The sequence below is a fragment of the Cervus elaphus genome, chromosome 7 (assembly GCF_910594005.1).
Source record: "Cervus elaphus chromosome 7, mCerEla1.1, whole genome shotgun sequence".
Classification (NCBI taxonomy): Eukaryota; Metazoa; Chordata; class Mammalia; order Artiodactyla; family Cervidae; genus Cervus; species Cervus elaphus.
Window position 1 is genome coordinate 40,851,934 of NC_057821.1, and position 22,799 is coordinate 40,874,732.

The window sequence follows — 22,799 nt, forward strand, 5'->3', positions numbered from 1 at the left end:
GTAAAGACCCTATAAGGGGTTTTCCAGGAGAAGGTGATAGGATTTGAAAGAATAGAGATTCCTTTTATTAAATTGTATTTAAAAATTTTTATTTTTTTCTGTTATTAGTATTTTTTTGGCTGCACTGTGTGGCATGTGAGATCTTAGTTCCCAGACCAGGGATTGAACCCATGCCCCCTGCATCAGAAGCACAGAATATTAACCACTGGACCACCAGAGAAATTCAAGAGTAGAGATCTTTGAAGAAGAGAAAAAAAAACATGGATAGGATGGATTTGGAGGATGGAAGATGCATCAGAGAAAATAGAGGACTGGATTCTTAACCCAGATCTGACACTGACTGGTTTACTTAACCTTTTGAAAAGCAATGAATCCCTTCAGGGGCTTCTCTTTCTTTTGAGCCCATTTTTTCCTTTCCTTCCCCTTCCCTCCCCTCCATTTTTCATTAATTCAAATGTTTTTCTTGAATCCTCATTACATGTCAAATTTTGCTCTAGGTCCTGAGCTTAAAGCATCAGATAAGATGTGGGCTTTGACCCCTTGTGCTGAGAGCAGGCAACAGATTCAACCGTTACTCTCTGTTAAGCACTGTGGTACCTGTGTGTTACAAAACCACAGAGAAGGGGCATCTAAATCAAATTGAAGGGACTTCCCTGGTGGCCCAGTGGCTAAGACTCCATGCTCCCAATGCAGGGGGCCTGGGTTTGATACGTGGTAAGGGAACTAGATCCCACATGCTGCATGCTGCAAGTTAAGACCTGGTGTAGCCAAATAAATAATAAAAATAAATATTTAAAAGGAGATACGTAAATAAAACACAATAGTTCTCTGTAAGTTTTATTAAGAAAAATAAATCAGATTGAAGGAGGGAAAAGGGGGGTGTGAGAAGGCTTTCAGAACACGTGTCCTCCAAACTAAGCTTCTTAGAATGAGAGGTAGTTTAGACAAGCATATGTGAAGTAATTTAGGCAGCATGGGCAAAAAGGAGCAAAAAAGTGCAGAATGGTGTACAGCTGGGCTGAAGAAGCAGTTGAAGTCAGGCTGGCCTGACCGCCTTAGAAAGTAGGGCAGGAGGGGCCTGGTAGGCCAAACCCAGAAGAAGTTTGGGTTTTATCTAGGATGGAATGCAGACCCACTGAAAAACGTGAAACAGGGATGTGAAAAATCAGGTGCGTGTTTTAGAAATCCCATTATTCTTGTACTGGGCATTTGCTGTGATAAGGGTGGTGAGCTGGGAGCCCAGAGAAATTCAGGTGACAGAGGAATGCTTACTCAACAGCCGTGAAGCACTGCTCCATGCTCATCCCCGGCCCATGTGCTGGGGACCCCACCTGGCCCCACGCAGACAGGTCCCTGGTTCTCAGAGAGCTTGGAGTGATGGTGGAAGGAGTGGGTAGATTGGAGAGGTGGAGATGAGACAGCATCCAGCGGACTTGGTGAGTCATCAGACGTTGGAGGTGAGTGAGAGGGAGGAGTTTGTAGTCTGGATTACTCGGTGGATGATGATCCCATTCACTATGGGTGGGGAACCCAGCAGAGGCTCCAGGCAAACGTGTCCAGCACGTAAATAGGTCCAGACCTCTGGAGGGGCCTCTGCAGTCTGTGTGCGTCCTCAGTCGCGAAGTTGTGTCTGACTCTTTTGCAACCCCATTGACCGTAGCCCACCAGACTCCTCTGTCTGTAGGATTCTCCATGCAAAAATACTGGAGTGGGTTGCCATTTCCTCCTCCAGGGCATCTTCCCCCCGCCAGAGATTGAACCTGTGTCTCTTGTGTCACTTGCATTGGCAGGCGGATTATTTACCACCGAGCCACCTAGGAAGCTTACTAAATGAAAGAAGTGAACTAGGTGTTTAATATACTTGATTTTGTTCAGTTCCATGATTCAGTTTCAGTCTCTATTACAGTTGCTTCCCTGAGAAGCAGACTTCTTTACATATCTCCCATAACTTAGTGTGCAGCTGGGCAAAGCAGGAGGTTTAGTTGTTTTAGGTACATATGGCGGTCCAGTACCATTAATTTCATTACTCACCCTTCATCCCTTCACCTTTCCAGCCCAGGAGTGAGCTCACTGCTTGGTTTTGGCTTGTTATGTAGGTTGCTGTGGGCCGTGGTCACGTTCATGAGTGCTCCAGCTTGTAGGGGTTTTAGGATGATCTGGCCCTATTTATGTATTTTACAGATAAGAGACGAGGCCTGGGAGGTTTTGGGGCTTTCAGAGTATGAGCAGGGCTGAGATTAGATCTCCCAGTTCACTGGCCTCTTTGCTACTGCCTTCACCCACCCTCCCTCCCACTTATTTAGTTCACACTGGAGTGCTTACAGATCCAGGCAGAAATGTTCTTAGGTATATATTTGTGCAGAAGTTTGGAAATGACTAAGCCTGTGTATGTAACTTTGAGACTCTGTGTAAAGCCTGTCAAGAAGCATTGGATTATTCTAGCTCTGATGCAGAGAGACGTGTCCTTGGGTGTACAGTTAGATGCAGGCAGCTCCCTGAGCGCGCCCCTGCTTCAGGGTACCCTCCAAAGGCTCCCTGGAAGGCGTCGTTTGACCCCAGGTAGAGAATCACGTTGCACTGCCACTTCAAAGAATAAAAGAGTGCAGAAACTACAGAACTGAGTGTGGGAAGCCCTTCTTGTTGGTAAGAGTTTCAAGTGCTAGAGAAGGGATGTGTTGAAAGGACATTTACTTTCATCAGCTCAGAGCATCTGTTTTTTATTCTTTAAAAAGAAGCAACACCTCAAATTATGGCAGTCCCTAGGCAAGTAAGCACTTGAGATTTTGATCTGTACAGATTCTTCGACGGAGCGCCTCGCAGGAGCTTTTAGTAGTGATTTGCAGCATTTGTCTTGTTCTGTAGAATGACAGCCCGTCTTTGTGGGGAAGGGGAGAGAGGCAGAGACGGCTAAGGAACCTCTCTGTGAAACAGCAAATAAGCCATTTCTCTCAGATGCGGGTAGAAGTGGGAACTGGGCTTAGCAGGCCCTGGAGACCAAATTAAAGGAGATAGGAAATGGAAACTCAACTCTGTGTTTTTTATTTTCGACTCGGTGCCCACCTTCAAAACATTCACTCAGTGTGGGCTTCATCACAGTTTTCCCCCCTCTTTGATGCAGATTTCTGTTTTCTTATTGTGGTAAAACGTATAAAACATGCCATGTGGAATTGTGCGTTCTTCATGTGCAATTCAGTGACATCGGGAGCATCACAGTGATGTACATCACCCCCATCCTGTCGTTGTAATTATTATTTTAGGCCCAGGTTTCCTAAATGAAGCAAATTGAGAGTTAGGGTGGTGTCACCCTTAACCCCAGGGCGCAGCGTAACCACTGTTAAGAGTCAGTCTCACATCTCTTTTTTTCCTTATTCATACGGTTTTGTTCAAGCCCAGTTGCAATATTGTTCATACTCTTCATAAAGAGAATTTTAGAATTGTTAGGGAATTTAAAGATGCTTCATTCCATTTCCCCCATTGTTTAGATTAAGAAATGAGTGACCGAAAGTGACCGTGGCTTGCATAGCTGGACAGTAGCCGAGCTGGGTGTCCCTCTGTCCTGGGCTGCTCTGTCTTTAGTTTCAAAATTATTATAAAAAATTCATCTGTGGTTTATTTTTAGGGTCATCTTCCTTCTCTCTCTCTCTCTTTGTGTGGTTTCTATGTCTGGATTTTTTTTTTTTTTAAGTGGTGTCTTCAAGCAGGAATTTGTTTTAAACAAGAAAATCACAACATTCATGCCATTCCCAGGGCTTATCACCCATGATTGAGACTGTGAATTCTCTCCCTTCTTGTCTCTGTCCAGATATTCTAAATCCAGGATGTTACTTGTTTTTTGTTTTTTTTAAAACCCCCATTTATTTTGCTGAGTGTGGTGAAATCACAATTTAAAGGTGATTGTCATTTTCCCAAGATGAATTTTTTTTTTTTTTTTAAGCCAGTTTCTTTTCCTTCTTAAGATCTGTTTGCCACTTTGAATTAGGTGGAAACTCAGGGAAGCGGAGCCCTGCAGCTAAAAACCGACCATCTGCTGACCACTTTACCCCCTCAGGGCCGACCTGCTTGTATGATCCCTTTCAAAATCCTTTCCAGCTTCTAAATTCCTATCAGCAAGGAGTTAGGGCCTGGTCCTGCCCACGCTGGAGGTCTGTGGGAGGTGGTTAGGAAGCTGGAGGAGAGAGAGAGAAGCCGGGGTATATTGTTTGGGTCGGCCATGGCAACCGCAGCAGTAAAAAGGAACAGGACTAGTTTTGCGCTGCTCTGTAAATGGCCAGGATTCAGCCCCTATCTCTGGACTTTCTGCTCGGCACCAGACAACCTGATCTCCTGGTAAGCTCAGACTTGGCTCTCTTCTCCTGCCCGTCTTTGATCACATCCTCAGGCAGGAATGGACGTGGGGAGGGAGTCCAGAACACGGTGAGACGTGTACCCAGCAGAAACATAGTGACCAGAGAGGCAGAACGGGGAGTGTCTTCTCGTCCGTACCCCAGATACAGAGAGAAGTCCCTCCCCCAGACCCTTGGTTGAGCGCCTTCAAAGAACGTATGTGCAAGTGACCAGGTAGACCTGCAGAGAGGGCGCAGCCAGGAGGGAAGTGAGGGGAGACCCCAGCCTGTGTAGAGTCAGGGAAGCTGAAACATAGGACCTGCCTGCCACCTGCGGTTCACGAAAATGTGATTGCAAAGGAGAGTGGAAATCCAGAGTAAGCCCCCCTCGCTGAATAATAGCTTGCTTTTCCTTGAGTCAGAATGGCTTTTCTTTTCATTCAGCAGATCATTTTTGGTGTCATTCAGTGTACTTTAAGCTGTGTGTTTCATCCAAATCGGATGAAGAATTTTTATTTTATTTTTTTTCAACCCTGTAGTGTGTTGCTTCCTCCTGGGAAATGTAACGTATACATGTCTTTTTATTGCCGATGAGCAACATCTAGGTGGTCAAGTCCTGAAGTCTGAATGTTGTTTCTGCTAAGGGGCACCGTTGATTCTTATTCAAAATCGGGCAAGTCTGACATTTCATTTGGGGAAGTCTAAGGAAGTTGGTGAGGGCTTCTGTTAATAAAAACAAGTGCCTCTTTTTCTGCTTATCGCCTCTCAGTATCTGCTTGGCTGGCTCACGCAGTGTGGTCTGGCTTTAGTTCTCCCTGGAAGTCACATTGTGCTTTTAGAGCTCTCTTTTACTATGACCCACAAACAGTTTTCAGACTTCACTCTAAGGAGCCAAAGGTAAAAACCACGAATAAACAGGGCAACAACATCTCTGCTTTTCTGACTTCAGCCCTCCTTGAAAACCACTTGGAATCTGCCTCTGAATTCGGAGAGAGGTGTTCGTTTTTCCTTCTGCTTTCCTGTCCTCACCTACTGTGTTCCACTCCCCTTTTATTTTTATTCTTTTCATAGTCACTGACAGGGAAATAGTTACTCAATTTGTCAAAGGCTGGGTGGTGAGGTCACAGATTCTGAGATTAGCCTGTAATTTGTAACAGTTTCAGACGGTTGACAGCAAGATTTTGCTTGCTTATTTCTGAGCTGTTTTCCACAGTCTTTTCGATGCAGTTTAATAGTGAGTAATAGAGGTGTTCCTTTCTGTTGGGGAGGTGCTATACACAGCAGATCAGCAAACACAGGAGAACTTCAACAGGCTCGTCATTTCTTGTCCAGTGGTGAACCGCACATTGCATAAAACAAAAATGGGGCTTTTTTCTGGAAGATCAGATATTAATAATTTCTGGACAGACGTGGTGTTGCATGGGTTACATTTTGAAAAATTCTTTTCTGGATGTGTTTTCTTGACCTATTTGAGCTTTGCTGCCTTTTAAAAAATTTAGCTTCATTGAAAAGGCAGGCCGTGTTAAACACTATATTGTACTTTTCTGAATTGGAAGGACAGTCATAGAATCAGAATCTTAGAGCTGAAAGAGCTTTAATCTATCCTCATGTTCTAATTTCACAGATGAGAAATCTGAGGCATAGAGAAGTTAAATGACCAACCCCACAACACACAGCTTGTGTGTATTCAGACTGGGACTGAAAAAAACCATCTCTGCAGAGACACCTGGATGAGTGTTTTTTTCTTCATTGGACGTAGCTTTTTAGCTTCAGTTAGGATTTTTTTTTTTTCGTTTTGAGATTATTTTTTTTAAATAGATTGGCCTTGAAAATTTATTATTTTTGCTGACTTGAAATATATCTGTGTCATCGTATAACATGGAAAATGTATACACAAATGCTGCACAGATTTTAACGGTGCCATAGCCATTAGGTGTTTTAATCCTCTCTGGAAAAAATGTTGATTTGTTTAAGAAAAGCCCAGTGTTGTGTTAAGGATAGACTCGGAACAATAAAACATCACCTCCTAGGTATTGGGAATGAGAGTGGGAGGGGTAGGGAGTGGCCGGCCCTGTGGGCAGCTCAAGCACATTTTTGTTCTAGCCTCTCACATGTTAACACAATAATTTATCAGAGAAGTCCTTCTTCAGCGGGACTCACTAATGATAGAGTGATGTGTTGAGACTTGAAGGTTCTAAGCACTGCTCAAAGAAATAATGAACGCAGTCAATCTGCAATGCAAGTGAAAAGTTAATCACTGAGAAAGTGGACCTGGTTGCCACTTTTGTTTGTTGGTTGGGTTTTTTTCTCTTTCATCATTGTTTAAAATTTTTTTTTAATTGGGGAATAGTTGATATACAATATTATAGAATTTTCAGATGTACAGCACAGTGATTCACAAGTTTTAAAAGTTATACTCCAAGAGGTTGTAGTTTTTCTCCCCCCGCTTGTTAACCTCTGTGGCATTATCTCTGCTGTGACCTTGGGACAGATGGTTGGGGTGGGCAAGTACACGCTCCTGGTGCTCGGAGCAGTCAGGAAGCATCGCGTGAGATGTGTGTGCAGCACGGCCCTACAGACGCAGGAAGGGACCTCGTCCTGTGCCTTGGGCAAAGCTTCCCAGGGCCTGGGGGTTCTCTTCCTAGTGGGTGAAGCTATTTATTGATGAGAACAGTACACACTGACTCTCAGGACTTGATTATTTATTTGTACTATTTGTGCTTGGGTGTTGTGAAGAGACATGCTGTTTACTCCATGTGTGGCTTTGTTAGAAGTGGGTTAAAAATTTGGAAGGAAGAAGTCTTTGGTCCCTTTGGGAAGGCATAGGTTGGTCATTTCTTTACAGAGAGCAGCACCCGCTGAGTAAATTAAAAACATCTGAAGCTAATGAAACTCTGATGGGCTTCCACTGTGGCTCAGTGGTGAAGAATCCTCCGGCCCATGCAGGAGATGCAGGAGGTGCGGGTTCGATTTCTGGCTCGGAAAAATCCCCTGGAGAAGGACATGGCAACCCACTCCAGTATTATTGCCTGAAGAATCCCGTGGACAGAGGAGCCTGGTGGGCTACAGTCCACGGGGTCACAGGAGAATTGGATGTGACTGAACGACGGGGCACGCAAACACGCTGATGCAGCCAGAGGAAGACTAGCCCAGGCCTTGAGGCCAAGGTCCTCACAGAAAGAGAGGTGCAGGTGAAAACAGATCAGTCCTGTGCTCATTCCCTTCCTAACTGAAAAACCTAGAGCAAATCATGGAATATTTTGGAGCCTCGGGTTTTTTCACCTGTAGAATGGGGATAATAATTCCTGCCTCACTGGTGCCTTCCTTCTGAGGATGAACTCGGCTGACATCTGTGAACGCCTACATAGTACCTATACTCTCAGTGGTGGACCTCTGTAAATAAAGGGTTTTTCCCCCCTCTTTATAGCTTGCTGCCTTGGTTCATCCACTGTGAAAAGAATATGCTTCGCTAGATGATCATTAAGCACTATTTTGGCTCTTTAAAAAAAAAAACAATAAATTATCCTTTTGATAACCAAAAAAAAAAAAAAATACTGAAGATTAAGCCCAGTGAGAGTTTGTCTCTTTTATGAGAGATTTGGGGAGTGAGGGGCAACTGTAAGGAAAAATAATTATAGAAGAAAGAATAAGAATTCTAAGCTAGTAAGGACCTACTGCTATAGCAATACTCTGTATTGCAATACTGTGTATACTCTGTAATACTCTGTATATGCAATACTCTGTAATGGCCTATATGGGAAAAGAATCTAAAAAAGAGTGAGTATATGTATGTGTATAACAGATTTACTTGGCTGTATACCTGAAACTAACATGACATTGTAATCAACTATATCCCAATAAAAATTTAAAAAAAAAATTCTAAAAAGGAAAATAAATTAGACTAGCTTCCCACAGATTACCACCGCCATCTCCCCTCCCAAAAAATTTAAGTGCAAAGAAGCAGCTAATAAAAGCTCTAAAATACTTTTAGTACAGAAAAAGAATGGAAAAAGTGTTTAGAGAGATGAATAAACAGCTATATTCTAAATAGCATCTCACAAACTTTTTTGAGATGGATTTGAAGGGAACTGAAAGCTTGAGAAGGGTCTTCAAGGAGTCCAAGGGTGAAAAAGTTAATAGATATTTAAAGAAGTGGAGTTTGTAACAATTCGGTAATGAAGGATTTACTTCTTCTTAGAATTATTTTATCCTTAGCACTGAATAATACAGTCTTCCTTTGGTATCCAAGGGGGATTGGTTCCAGGGTCCCTCAAAGGTACCAAAAATCTGAGGATGCTCAAGTTTTATCAACCTGCTGTTGGTTGAACCCAAGGATGCAGAACCCATGGATAGGGAGACCTGACTATATGGTCACTAATAATGTGTTAAAGAATTTTCCTGATTTGTAATCTAAAACAAAATTATCTGATGTATATGCTGCAGTTGAAATCCACTTAAAATAAAATGCATCAGTAGGTATGCTAGTTTCACGAATCCCCATTCCTCACCTCACTGAGGCATTTCCACTGTAAAATGGTGATGTTGACACTATATAAGCCCAGGGCAGTGTCCTCCAAGAGTAAATAAGCCGTGACAGAATTTCCCTAAAACTCTTATTGATGGAAGTATCATATCCACATAGCAAGGATGTTTAAGAGATGAGCTGGCAAAGTATTACACTAAAAGCGTCCCTAGTTTTTTTTTCCTCTCTTAGCTTTTAGAATCAAAACCATCTTTTTCTTGAAAATGAGAAGGGGAGAGAACTCTTTTCACATTATTCTTGTGGGAGACGTCAGAATTCTCTGGGTTCACCTAAACCTAAGGGTTTTTATGACAGCTGGACTTCTGAGCAGTTATAGATTTGCAAGTAAATTTCTTTCCTTCAAATGTTCCTCTCCACAAGAGAAGGCAAACCCATTACTTCTTTAGAGTTTCTTAATGATTATTCACTTTTGTTCTTACTTCAGATTTCCCTAGTAAAGATTTAAATATTTAATTTTGTGTACTCCTGGAATTAACTGCCTTCAGATATAGTATATTGACTCAGAATATTTAAATACATCAAGTGCTGACTTTGTTAGAAGGAAGAAAAAAAAAAAACCTCAACGTTTTCAGGCAGAAATCAATGCAAAATGCGGTATAAAGTTTCCTAAATAGAGTACAGTAGAGAGAACATAATTTAACTTTCTTCTTGGAGATTTATTGTCATTTCTATGAAGTGATTACACTGATATAGTAGAGTCATGCATGAGGCCCCAGAAGCTCATAATTCTTTTTGATGCTGTGGCCTCTGCCTTATCCACTTTTCTTGGTTGTCTTGTCTTAAAGCTCCTTTCATTTGCCTGTATCTGATCTGTTGTAAACTTAAGGGAAACCAGATAAGCAAGCTTATAAAATTACTGGGCTGGATTGTATACCCTGATTCTAACCCCTGACTCTCTCCAGCTATTCAGTTTGGCCCAAGGCAGTGCTGGCCGCGTTCTCGGTGGTGGAGGCTGAGAGATTCAGGAAGGACGGTTTCCAGCTAAATTGGGCCATTCATATATAAAGTAAGGGCTGTCTGTGTGCATGACATTTAAAAATTTTAGTAACAGCCTGAAACGGGCATTGAATAAAATAATAAAAATAAATACGATCACTTCTCTGCTTAAGCCGTTTACGATTCAAGACAAAGCTACTAGTAAGACATCTTATAGGACTTCACTGTTTTTACTGCAAGGTATGCATAAAGGCCTGTTAAGATATAGACCGGGAGCTTCAGAAGGGATGTCAGTGCCAGCAGGTCTCAGAGTGCTGGATTTGTCCCACATGCCTGGCTGGGCATGGGGTACGTAGGTAAACACCTGGGAGACTGGTGACTTAGAGAAACGCAGGGCATTTGTCTTCAGCCTCTGTGATCCCAGGAAGCAAAGGAGAGGTGGGGATCTGCATAGTATGAGTTTGCTAACGCTGCTTCTAGTCAGCTCCTTTTATCCGAGGGAGGAGTAGCTGAGGATTTGTATGCACACACCAAAATACTTACTTGGCTCGTAAGACAGGTAAGAAGACAGAGTGATAATTTATACCTCGTGGAGTTTTTCTTAAGTGTATTTTCCCCGAAAGTAGAAATAGTAGTTTATAAATGGATCCTTTTCAGAAAGATGATAAGTCATCCCTTGGGAACTTGGAATACATTTCTCACAGAAACAGTGTATGTGATAGCGGGGTCCCAGGGAAGCCCACAGAGTACCCTGATGACCATAAGACCATGGTCATCACAGTCTTCATGGAGATCGGAGCCCAGGAGCCCCTTGTTGTTTAGTTGCTCAGTCGTGTCTGACTCTTTGCAACCCCATGGACTGTAGCCCGCCAGGCTCCTCTGTCCATGGGATTCTCCAGGCAAGAATACTCGAGTGGGTTGCCATTTCCTTCTCCAGGGGAATCTTTCTGACCCAGGGATCGAACCCACGTCTTCTGCATTGGCAGGTGGATTCTTTACCACTGAGCCACCAGGGAAGCCCCTTAGCTGGTGGTATATGACTCTGAAGAATGGTCCTCATGGTTTGAAGGAGAACAGTGAAAAATATGAGTAGAAGCAGGTCATTATTTAACTGATAAAATGAGTGAAACTGGCAGAGAGCCTGATGGGAAGTGAACTCCCTTTTACTGAAGTGGGTCCAGAGGGCCCAACTAAGAACTAAGAACAGGAAGGAAGTTAAAGGTGAGGAGAGTTGGACTGCACTTGGGGAAGCATGTTCTAACATCAGGACTGCCTAAAAATAGAACAAGCTGATTGAAGAGGTAATGAGACCTCTGTCACTGGAGATGTTCAAGCAGAGGTGGGAGAACCTCTTTAATTCTCCAGAATTCTCTAGAGGTAAGCTGTCTGTTGAACAGAGGGTTATAATGGATGACTATTCCTTTTCCTCCCAGCACTGAGATACAGGACTTAAGGCACATTTGTGTCCCAGTTTTTAATTGGAAAAGAACGTAACAGCATTGTAGTGATTTTGACAAAGGCAAATAGCCGTACCCCTAATATGGTCTAACTTTTGGCTTTGTGTATCATGTTCCTCGTTAGCATACACATAATTTCTGTGAAACAGTGGACAAAAATGAACAAAATGTTATTTTCCTACTCTTGAGGAGTGTTATATTCAGTATGACTCATCTGTTTTTACACTTCTAAGTACTGAGAATAATAAGATATTTAATGGTGTATTTTTATGTTATTCCTTGTTCAGATGTTTAAATTCCTTATTAGCAAAGCCAAAATTATAATATATTCGTAACGTGTTGGAATCTTACATAGTTTAAATTTTTCGTTGTTTCAAGATTTTGACGTTACTATTTCTGTGGTCCTTGAGGATTGCTCGGGACACAGTTCTTTTTTTTTTTTCTCTCTTTTTTTTTTTAAAATATGGAACGCTTCACGAATTTGCGTGGCATCCTTGCGCAGGGGCCATGCTAATCTTCTCTGTATCGTTCCAATTCTAGTATATGTGCTGCCGAAGCGAGCACCAGTTCTTTTGACTTGTATGATTAACACACTGGGTTCCCAGGATTTCCTATCCCAGGGTGGGCTGTTTCTTAGAGTAAACTCTGATAAAGCGCATTTGGGGTTGGGATGGTGAGCAGAAGCTTCCAGTGACCAGAGAACCTGTGATTACTCTCTAGGTCATGAATTTTCAAAGATCTTGAATATAATTAAATACATTCCTTAATAAACTAGGCTGAACATAATTTAATCTTTCCCCGAAGGTACTTCAGAGTCTTGGAGTGCTCTGGGGTCATGGTGAACATCAATTACCTTCTCACGGTGGGTGTGCAGAAGGAGATAGTTAATAGAGTTCCGTTTGATCGAGTCCTGAATGACCAGACATTTGTTCTATTATTATAAGTAGTCCAGTGTGAAGACTGGAACCAATGCTCAATGTTAAATTCTCAGGCTGGAGAGAATGTAATAAGGACGAGCTCTTTGGTTTTGAGAGGCTGAAAGTTGCTAATAATTCACGTGGCCGTGGTAGTTCAGAGCACTTTTTTGAATCCTTTAATGCACTGTCACATACATTGTCTATTAATTGTTACTTATAACAATCCTGGGGAGAAATACAAGGCAGCTGGCATCTCATTTTTACAGATGAAGCTCAGCAAGTTTAAATGACTTGGGAAAGGTCACACAGTATTTAGATAATGTGTGTGTGTGTGTGTGGCTGAGGCCAGTTGACTCCAAATTCAGTGTTCTTTTTAGCATCCCCAAGGATACTAAACCTTGGCACAAGGTGCCAGTCTTGAGTCCTGACTGTGTTCTCTGGGCTCACTTAGTCCTTACAACCACTGATGAGCTGGTAGGTAGCAGGTCTTTTGGTATTGTTGTGGTTCCATGTTAAGAGATGAGGACACAGAGGCACAGAGGGGTCAGGGTATCTAGCTAGCATGTGGTAGAGCTGAAGTGTAAACCCAGGAGCTTGGGCTCCAAAGCCTAGGTCTCACCATCATGCTGCCCGACTGCTCGGTGTGCAGATACACCACCATTGAACAGATCAAGAGCTATGCATCCAAAAGTACCTTCCTATCTTTAAAGACCTGTGCTAGGTCTGAGGTCATTCTGACTGAGGTTTTGAAGCCAGATCTGCCACCTTATTTAGCGTGTGAGCCTGTTTCTTCATCTGTAAAGCAAAAAGGTAGAATAGCCACTTGAGATACGTGTAAAGCACCTGCTGTGGTGCTTATTCCACGTTGTCGTTCACTTGCTCAGTTGACCCCATGGACAGCAGCACACCAGGCTTCCCTGTCCTTCGCTATCTCCCGGAGTTTGCTCAGATTCATGTCTATTGAATTGGTGATGCTTATCCCATAGCCTTTATTTTTCAAAGTGGTTGCTGATTTTGTTACCTTTATTGTTAGGCATTTATAATGGCTAAAGTCATATTAATTTTTTTCAGAGAAAAAGTTATTTGTACTTACTTCCCAGTATGCGAATGTGAGTATATTAATTGGATCTAATTGTCTTTCCTGAATCCTTAAAATTGGCGAATCTTATAATTACATTTGTTCATATTATACCTACCTATACTTAATTTATAAGTTTATTTCATTAGAGAGCCAGCAAGTTATATTAGGACCCAAAGTAATTGTCCAAATTATTTGTCAGATAGTTTATTTGGGGCTGAGATAGAGCTGCTAAAGTATAGGTTTGGATTTAAAAGCACAGAGAGAAATGTTGATTTCAGTGGTTGCACACAGGTCAATTATATGAACTATACAGTGGTCATTAGAAAATACACAATGATCACCTTTATTCTGCCTGAACACCCAGTGCCTAGATCGTCCATTTCTATTCTATTCCAACTACAGTTGCTTTTTCTTTTATTATTTGTTCAGGGTATCTTCCCAGTAACTATTTACTTAAAGTGAAGTTGCTCAGTCATGTCCGACTCTTTGCGACCCTGTGGACTGTAGCCTACCAGGGTCCTCCATCCATGGGATTCTCCAGGCAAGAATACTGGAGTGGGTTGCCATTTCCTTCTCCAGGGGATCTTCTCGATCCAGGGATCGAACCCAGGTCTCCCGCATTGCGGGCAGACGCTTTAACCTCTGAGCCACCAGGGAAACTATTTATTTACCACCCTTTAATTAACGTGTTTTCTTGATGTTGTGCTTGGGGCTGTAAGCTCTTTATAACATGAGAACTGTGTTGGCTTAACTAATGGCACCTACTTAATAAATGGAAGGGATGGTAACTGTTTAATAGGTGCTTTACATTTTTAACTTTTTACAAATATTAAAAAAACCCTATCTTTTCACATTTGTTTACATTTCAAATAGGTATCTTTTTCATTTTTCCTTAGAGGAAATGATAATACTGCCTATGCATTTCCAAACTATGCATATTTCTTCTTCTTTCCTCTTAGGAGTTTTTATTCATTCCTTCAGTAAATTTTATAGAGTATGTGCTCTGGGCTGCATATTCCCCAGGTCCAGGGAGTATCATAGTGAACTAGACAGACAGGTCCCTACGCTCAGGAGCTTTGCCCTGAGTCCGTGGTGAACGGGGCATGTCAAGATTTGGGACCTGCCTCCAAAGGAACGTTTCTGTGACACATTCCACGAGATTCTGGCCAGAAATTGTCCTCATCACTGCAGAGTACATGAGACTTGTATCACAAATTTCATCATGCACGTAAATGCAGGGAACAGCACAAGTGGTGTTTGCAAGCTCTGAAAGCATAAGTTGTCTTTCGGCTCTTTTCTTATTGTCTCTCTTATCTCGCGCCTTTCCTTTGTCGCATTCTCAGTTTTCATAGCTTAGTCATTATCTCCTAGTCCTTTCCTAAAATGTAATCGGGTGACCTAAGGGCAGGAAGGTTGTCAGAATGGCACCAGCATGATTTATGAAGGTGCTTGGATGTGAAAGTTTGCCACGCTGGATAGTCAGGTCTGACTTGAGGCAGTGCTAACCCAATTTGTGTCCAGTAGACTATATCTGGGCAAGTCACTCTTTGTTACCTCCATTTTCTTGTTATTGGTGTCAGAAGTTGCAGTAACATCATTTTCTAAATTCCCTGCCAATGCTGCAATTCTGTGATTCAGATATTCCTGAAAAGTTGTGTGTACTTTTTTTTTTTTTTCAGTAAGTGGAAATCTATTTTCCAATGAGCCTGGAAATCTATTTTGCAATTATTCTCTCCCCAGGGTTTACAACTTATCAGCTGTGTGTTGTGGCTTCTAACTCTGTGACTGCTCTAAGCCCATCAAGAGGTTAATTACTTGTAAAGAATAAGGAGCTGCTGGAGACCTGTCACACATCCAGGAGTGCTTTGGAGTTTACCTCTTCGGTAATGTGAATAAACAAATGTCCGCCATGTATCTAGTTTCCAAGTGGAGGCATGACCGTACTGGGCTGTGTAGTCTGGAAAAGGTCAAGTTGCCGATGGCATTGAGTACTGAATATCATGATCCATCAGGACTGCCCGTATTCTCCGAGAGCTTCTCCAACCAGAGAACAAATAATACTTTTTAAAAAAACAACTTATTCCTCTATGGTTTACTATTTAAACTTTTTTTTAATTTTTAAAATTGAAATATAGTTAATTTGTAGTGTTTCAGGTATACAGGAAAATGATTCAGTTATATATAAGTATTTAGTTATATATATATATATTCATTTTTGGATTCTTTTCCATAATAAATTATTACAAGATGTTGACTATAGTTTCTTGTACTATACAGTAGGTCTTAAATAGTACCATTTTTGATTGTTTCATCTTGTTCTCCCGTAGCTGCTAAAAACTCCAAATGAGGAAACAAATGAGAACATTTGTCAAAAAACATTCTAATTGCCAACACAGTTCATCTTCTTTCCCATTCTTTTCTGTCTGGAGTGGAATAGCCCCAGGCCTTTAAACTTGCTTTCCTATGACTTAAGCAGTCCCAAGCATTTTAGCCCCATAATACTGCCTGACTCACAGGCTCTGTCCTGAAGGGTATTGTCTTGATTTGCTTTAAAATATGCCAGACAGGAAATTCCTGCTGCATATAGGAAAGGTATATGTTTACACGCACACACACACACCACCAAGCATATCTATTTTCATGCTTCCTTTCAGTAAAGCATTGAGAGGAAGGAAGAAGAGTTATTTAACCAGCTTTTGGTAGTTGTCAGGAATGTCATTAGTGGGAATCTCAAGATGTTAAATTTAATTTTTGAAGTAGTTTATTGGTAGTTCTAGAATGGCAGTGCTTTTTAGGTAGCCCCATTACTTCCTGGTAGCTCAGATGGTAAAGAATCTTCCTATAATGCAGGAGAGTTGGGTTCAATCCCTGGGTCAAGAAAATCCCCTAAAGGAGGGAATGGCAAGCCACTCCAGTATTCTTGCCTGGAGAATTCCATGGACAGAGGAACCTGGCAGGCTATACAGTTCATGGGGTCGCAAAGAGTTGGACATAACTGAGTAGCTAACATTTTCATTTTCATTTGTTATTGAGCAGGACATCAAGGGTCACCAGGAATTTTCTGTAGAAAGTGGGTGTATAAGGAATTCCTTCTTTTCCCCATTCCCCTTATTTTATTTTTTGGTTTGCTGTATTATGTTGAGCGAGGATGGGCTATATTCCATCCACAGCATGTTACAACTTGTCGAAAATTACTCAGCCTTCAATGTTAACGTGCTTCAGTGTTGAACAGGTACTCACTTAACCATTTCTGAGTTTTCTTGGAGAACCGTGGGCAAAGGCCAGAGCCAGAAGTTTTGCCTGTCTCTGATATAGAGGCCTCAACCAGGAAAGCCTTGAACTCTTAACTGAGTTGGTAGACTAGTACCACCTTACCTCTGGAGTTAAGCTTAGAGCCCTCTTTCTTCTTATTCTTTCTGTGACTTCAGAGCTATTTCAAGAATTATTTCTTAGGGCTTCCCTGTTGGTCCATTAGCTAAGATTCTACCACTTGAGCCTGGGTTTGATCCCCAGTCAGAGAACTAGATCCCAAATGCCCAGCTAAGACCAGCACAGCCAAAAAAAAAAGAAGAATTATTTCTTCTAAGAAAAATTATTCACTTGTACCATGTGTGTTTCTCAGATTATAGGAGAGGTATGGACTCCCAAGAGACAGACATTTCATCAGTCCATTTTTTTTTTTAAACAAGAAAGTTTTTTAAGAAAAGCCACTAAATGATATGTTTCATATTCATGGAAATTCATCAAGGTTGTTTTGGCCTACTGTCTCCTATCTGACTGCTTTTTACTTTAGGTAACCGCTGTGATACAATTGCCTGGAGTTTGAAAATAAGTTGAAGAGCTAATGCTATTAGTAAGTTCTCAACTGTTGGTGCTGTGGGAACCCAGTGGGCATAATCCACAAGTGGTCCCTGGAGGAACTGAGTTTTCATGGGAATGTCACATACCTTTGCTGTTAGAAGCATGATGGTGTTAAAGGTGGCTACATAAAGGACAGTTTCTATATGCCTTATATTGGATTTGATGAGGACTTCTGACAGAGGTTTTTTTTTTAGCCTCTTAGTTGCTATGGCAATACTGATTTTTACAGAGGTTTGGTGACCTCTACAAGTACCAAATAAAGTTAGGTATGATAAAGGAAGCCATATGTGTCCTAAATACAGATATATAGATTGAATTTATATGCATGTTTGCCTTCATCTCCATGGTGCTTCTTTTCGTGTGTGTGGTGTGTTTGTGTGTTTCTTCTTTTATCCAGGCTTCTTGAGGAAAAAAAAAAAAAAAAGACGCTGATTCATAGTATCATTGTCTTTTGTTTTCCCAGGAAAATTCTGAGTTTGTTTCTAAATTCATTTTTCTATAATCCTGAGTTTAATCTCTCCAGATAAATCTTTTTTTGTTCCCCCTCTTGCAGACACAAGGCACTTTGCTTTGTTTGTTAATAGAAGTCAGGTTCATCTCAAAGAATTAGAAGAAATGCCAGTAATTTCTTACGGCTCTTAAGTATGATTTTTTTCCCCCTTGTTTCTTAATATATTGCCCTTTATGGACTTTCATTTTAGGTGTCTGAAGGTGAGATTGGAAGATTCTAAGAATTTACTGGTTATGTCAGATGGTCTGGTCACTACCAAATATATTACCATATCTGTGAAGTAAACCCTTGTGGAATTTTCTCATGACAAAAGTAGAAAGTTTAATTTTGGAGATGAAGCGGTTTTTCAGATGTATTAACTAGATTTTTTACAGTGAGATGAGAGGTACTTTTCAATGGAACATTTCTCATGTATTAGCCATGGATGGCTTGGCTTCCTGGTTGTAATTACATGCCAAAGGCTTGGTGGTTATTATTTTAGAAGTTGAGTTCATCATGGATTCCCCAAGCACGAAGAGTAGTGCACCCTGATTGTCCACATTAAGATTGTAATTCCATCCAGGGTTTACGGTGTCATCATAGAAACTAGATGGAATTACAGCCCCAGGCACATTTTGGAAGACTATTTATTGACGTGCTTTATAAAGTTAAATAATTTTGTAATGGGATTTAGAAACGTAATCCTGGCCACATAGAAAGTTCTCAGTAAATATTTGTTGTTTATTTGATTGACTTCATTTACACCTTTAAATAAACTTTTTTTTTTTTTTTAAGTCTGGGAGGGTTGTACTTAAAAGTATTTGTAGGGCTTAAAAGAAATCTTGTCGGAAAAGGCTCTTAAGGTTTTTCTGCATGTTATTGATGGGAAAAAATTGGCCCTCCATATGAATATGTTAGTTAATCTTCTTTGTTTCTAGCTTGAAGTATAATATTGAGTGGGTCTAGTGTCCAAGATGGAGGAGGCAATGGCACCCCACTCCAGTACTCTTGCCTAGAAAATCCCATGAATGGAGGAGCCTGGTAAGCTGCGGTCCATGGGGTCGCTAAGAGTCAGACATGACTGAGCGACTTCACTTTCACTTTTCACTTTCACACATTGGAGAAGGAAATGGCAACCCACTCCAGTGTTCTTGCCTGGAGATCCCAGGGACTGGGGAGCCTGGTGGGCTGCCGACTATGGGATCACACAGAGTCGGACACGACTGAAGTGACTTAGCAGCAGCAGTGTCCAAGAATCTTTATTTTCAGCAACTTTGACTATCCTGTGTATTTCATCTTATGTAAACATCTGTTTCCAGCATAATTCTCGAAAACCTGTGTGTCTCATACCTTTGAGGTGGACCCCTATGAGGGAAATAACTACACAACCAGAAATTCTCGTTGTCTGTTGGAATAGCGAATGGGTGCTTTTCTATTTAACCTTAATTAGAGCAAGAACTATGAGAATAATTCACTAATTCATGGTGTGTTACCAGACTGGAAATGGCCTCTGTTTTTCATGTTTCTGGACACAGTACTTCAGAAGACTATACGGTTGGAAGTTCAGAAGGAGACATTGTATATTTCAGAATCTGATATGGTTTTTAAACTTTAGAGTCTGTGTTATTTACTGTAGGATGATTATATATAATCTTTGTAACAAGGTATTACTGGAAGCACTATTGCCTGTACCATCTTGCCCTGCAAGATATAGTATTAAGAAGCTAAAAGTCAATATGTTTTGAGTAATTTTTTGAATTTGCATTCTTGTGAATTTGTAGGCATGTAGGAAAGATTATTAAAAAATACAGAAATTTAAAAAAGTACAAAAATTTCAATTAAGGAAATTTGGCATTATATTCTTTTAATTATCCAAAATAGTTCAAATTTGTATACAATTATATTAACCATCTTAACCATCTATTACTTAAATTTTTTGTTCCTGGAACTCTTCCATTTTTAAAAGTTTGTATATAGACTAGAGATAGTAAATACATATACAGGTGGAGCTAAAGTTAATACTTTTTACTCTCAAAAGAACTAACTGAAAAAGAAAATATCTCATATTTTTGTTGAAGGGCTTGGTACCACTTGAAGCATGTTTCAGCTTTTAACAGTTTAAAGGTTGAGCAATGACCTGTTTCTCTGTTTCCTGATTTGTTGCCATGCAGTAAAGACTAACTTTTTTTTTTAATCACCTGTACACAGTGAATACCTGTAAACATTTAATGTCAGCTGTGTAAGTCAGATGCAGACTTAACAAAGTCTGACTCCTTGATGCATTTTACCATGAGCAGAGAGCAACCTTCTCCAGCTTCTAACAGGGAAGACTGCTGGGTTTTACATAAGTTGACTTTAAAAGTGGTGGTTTTTTGGCATGTGGTGTGGGTGCAGCAGTAATCCTGAGCCTGCCTTTCAAAATGTGCAGAGATGCGTCCGGGTCTGTGGGCGGGGGAACCACCTCTGTGCCCTCACTTGTTACTCATTCAATTGTTCCTCACCATTAAAGGGAAAACCCAGAGCTCTGTACCCAACTCCTTCTCAATAATGGGGGTGGGGGAGAGGGGCTGGAGATGCCACGATCATTTGGCCAGAGGCTTCATTTTAGAATAGTTTAGCAAAATGCAGTTTTATTATTTGACTTCCAGGGTGTGCATGCTTAGTCGCTTCGGTTGTGTCCAACTCTCTGTGATCTTATGGACCACGGCCTGCCAGACTCCTCTGTCCATGGGATTCTCCAGGCAAGAATACCAAAGTGGGTTGCCATTTCCTTCTCCAGTGTGTATTCCAAGCTAATATATAAATGACATGAGTGATGAAAATGGAGTATAGTAGTGAACAAAATTTCCCGTGTACTTACGAGTTCACCTGGTGTGACAGTGAAAGCTTTTAACTTTTTTTTCTCACATAATAATTTCTGGAGCTGTAAGCTGACGGGGGTGTGTATGTGTGTATTTTGTTTGCAGAAGTTAGCAAATATGTCGGTCCGTTGATCATTTCCTAGGTTTTCCGAAAGAAAGCTTCATTCAGTATACCTCTGTGAAGTCTCCATCCACCTTTAGAACATGAAGGTGAATTAATGAGGAATCCTTTATTCTGTTAGAAAACACTCCTAGGAAGGTGACACTTCACTTGCATATAAGACTCTAAAAATGTAGAGGTTGTATAATGAATTCAAAGAAATTGAATTATGTATTCATTAAGAAGGCATTATCCTTATTAGCAGAGACTCGATGATTATGGTCTTGCAGAATGCTAAATCCTTAGGAAGGAGCAGGAAAGAATGTCACTGGCCTGGCACAGCAGGGGTTAGGGTGAAGTCTCTGGCCTGTCATTAACTGTTGTGTGGCCTTTGACAAATAACCTAACTTCTCTGGGCCTTAGGAAAATGAGGAAGTTGGATTACATCAGTGGTTTTCAAATGTGGCTTCAGAAACCCCTGGAGAATTCTAGGCCTCCCACCAGCCTCTGTTGAATGAGCCAAAGACTTGGGGGTGGGGGGTGGGGAGTGGGCAGTGAGCAGAGGTTGAGGCCCAGGGATCTCTAAATTAGAGTTTCAGTTCATGAAGCCACAAAATCAAATGATCTTTAAGACCACTTCCAACTCTTCTGTTTCAGTCCCTATAAAAAAATAGCTCTTGATCATCCAATAAGGAATTGAGCCTCTCATAAGAGAGAGTTTTAAAGGAGAAGGGGGTGGTGGGGGATGGATTCATCATCTCCGAAGGCTGCAGCTTTCCTGCTGTCAGAGGAGTCTTAAGATCTTCCCAAAGGAACAGACATGAGAGCTGAGAAAGATGATTTCTCTCTACTATGTCCCCTGTGAAGAGAAACTTAGGAGATGAGAGAAGAAAATCCCTGGAGTCAAGATACAGCTAGATGTCCCCATGCCTTCGCTCTGTCCCCCGAGGGCTGATTTGTCGGCCCTGTGGTCTGCATCTGAGTTAACAGTCAGATGATGAAAAAGTGGCCGTATTTTGTCCTGGTGTCAGACCACGGGGGCGCCAGGAGAAGAAGTGTGGCATGGACCAGGCCCCTACCAGGGGCGCTGACAGCTCCTTGGCACCTCGGGGCACAGCCTCCGCCCCTACCGCCCGGGCACAGATAGTATCTCAGGGGAATGGGGACGGGGCCGGGGGGAGGAAAGGAAAGTCGCAGGGATCCCGAGGTGGTAATATCCATAGTGGCGGCAGAGCAGTTTGCCAAGAAGAAAATGCTGGACTAAGTCGCCAAGCATGTTTGTACTAGAATGGGGTTCAGACATTCAAACAGAGCACTGTCTGTTTGCAAGGACTCATGTGAAAGGTTTGTTTGTCCCTAGCTGAAATCCAGGAGGAGTCTGTCTGTCATAAACACTCTCAGGTCGTCTTCAAGCCCCCTTGAATCTGATCTCCAAAAGAGGGGAGACAGAGGACTGGAGTTTTCAGCTCTCTAGTGAGGAATGAGATGTTTTTCTTCTAGACGTTGCTGCCTGTGAGAATTAAGGAGAGCTCTCTGTCAAAAGTTCCTGCGGGAGGGTTAACAGAGGTGGAAAGTTGAAATAACCTTAAAGGCACAGAAGCTGAGAAACTGTCCTCTTCATCCCCACAGCCACAATTAGTTTTGGAAGGCTGTCTGTGCAGAGACTCAGGGCCGTTCATTTAGAAAGCAGCTGCGTTGGATGCCTCCGGTGTGTTGGCCCATTGGGTACCATATCTCTTCTGTACCTCGTCTCCGTCCAAGGTGAAGAAAGCTGTATCTTGCTTGAAGCTAGACTGATGAATGGACATCTAGTTTTGCGCTCTAAACACACCAGCAAGTGGTTGGTGACCTTACAGAAGGAGTCCTTTTTGGTAAATAGCCTGATACATATTTTTAAAGGCCTGATGGAAGAAGGCAAAGGATGCCTTTTCTTTTCTCTCATGCTTTGGAAACCTGGATCTCATCAACCTTCTGGTTGGTTTTGGCTGTTAAGGCTCCTTATGCCAGAGCCAGTGCAAGCCAGGTTTCTGAGGTTCCTCCTGACTCATGTTGGCAGCCCCTTAAAAATAACTGTCGTTCCAAGTTCAGCTTAAATATATAACTCAACAAATAAATACATATAAAGTATATGAATAGAAGTAGGAAAGTGTGGATTAATAGACCAAAAAGTACCAGTTGTGCCATGAAAAATACTATAAAACACTCTTCCGAAGGTTCTTGCTTGTGTTAGT

The 22,799-nt window shown here is 41.6% G+C and overlaps 1 protein-coding gene and 1 non-coding gene across 15 annotated transcripts in view; one reads left to right on the forward strand and one right to left on the reverse strand.

Annotated features, from left to right (window-relative positions):
• The window catches only part of ATXN1 (ataxin 1), a 404,589-nt gene that overhangs the window by 60,566 nt on the left and 321,224 nt on the right, over positions 1 to 22,799 (forward strand). For 2 of the 14 annotated variants that reach the window (XM_043908472.1, XM_043908478.1), the window contains exon 3: positions 14,997 to 15,139. The exons of 10 other annotated variants lie outside the window; for them this stretch is intronic. The gene's annotated coding sequence lies outside the window, so the exon portion shown is untranslated. Of the gene's footprint in view, positions 1 to 2,348; positions 4,327 to 14,996; positions 15,140 to 22,799 lie in introns of those variants that run through there. 2 more of the 14 variants (XM_043908479.1, XM_043908480.1) reach the window with 2 other exon arrangements.
• On the reverse strand, positions 11,716 to 11,822 carry LOC122697950. The gene has a single exon (XR_006342271.1). It is a non-coding gene; the product is annotated as a U6 spliceosomal RNA (small nuclear RNA).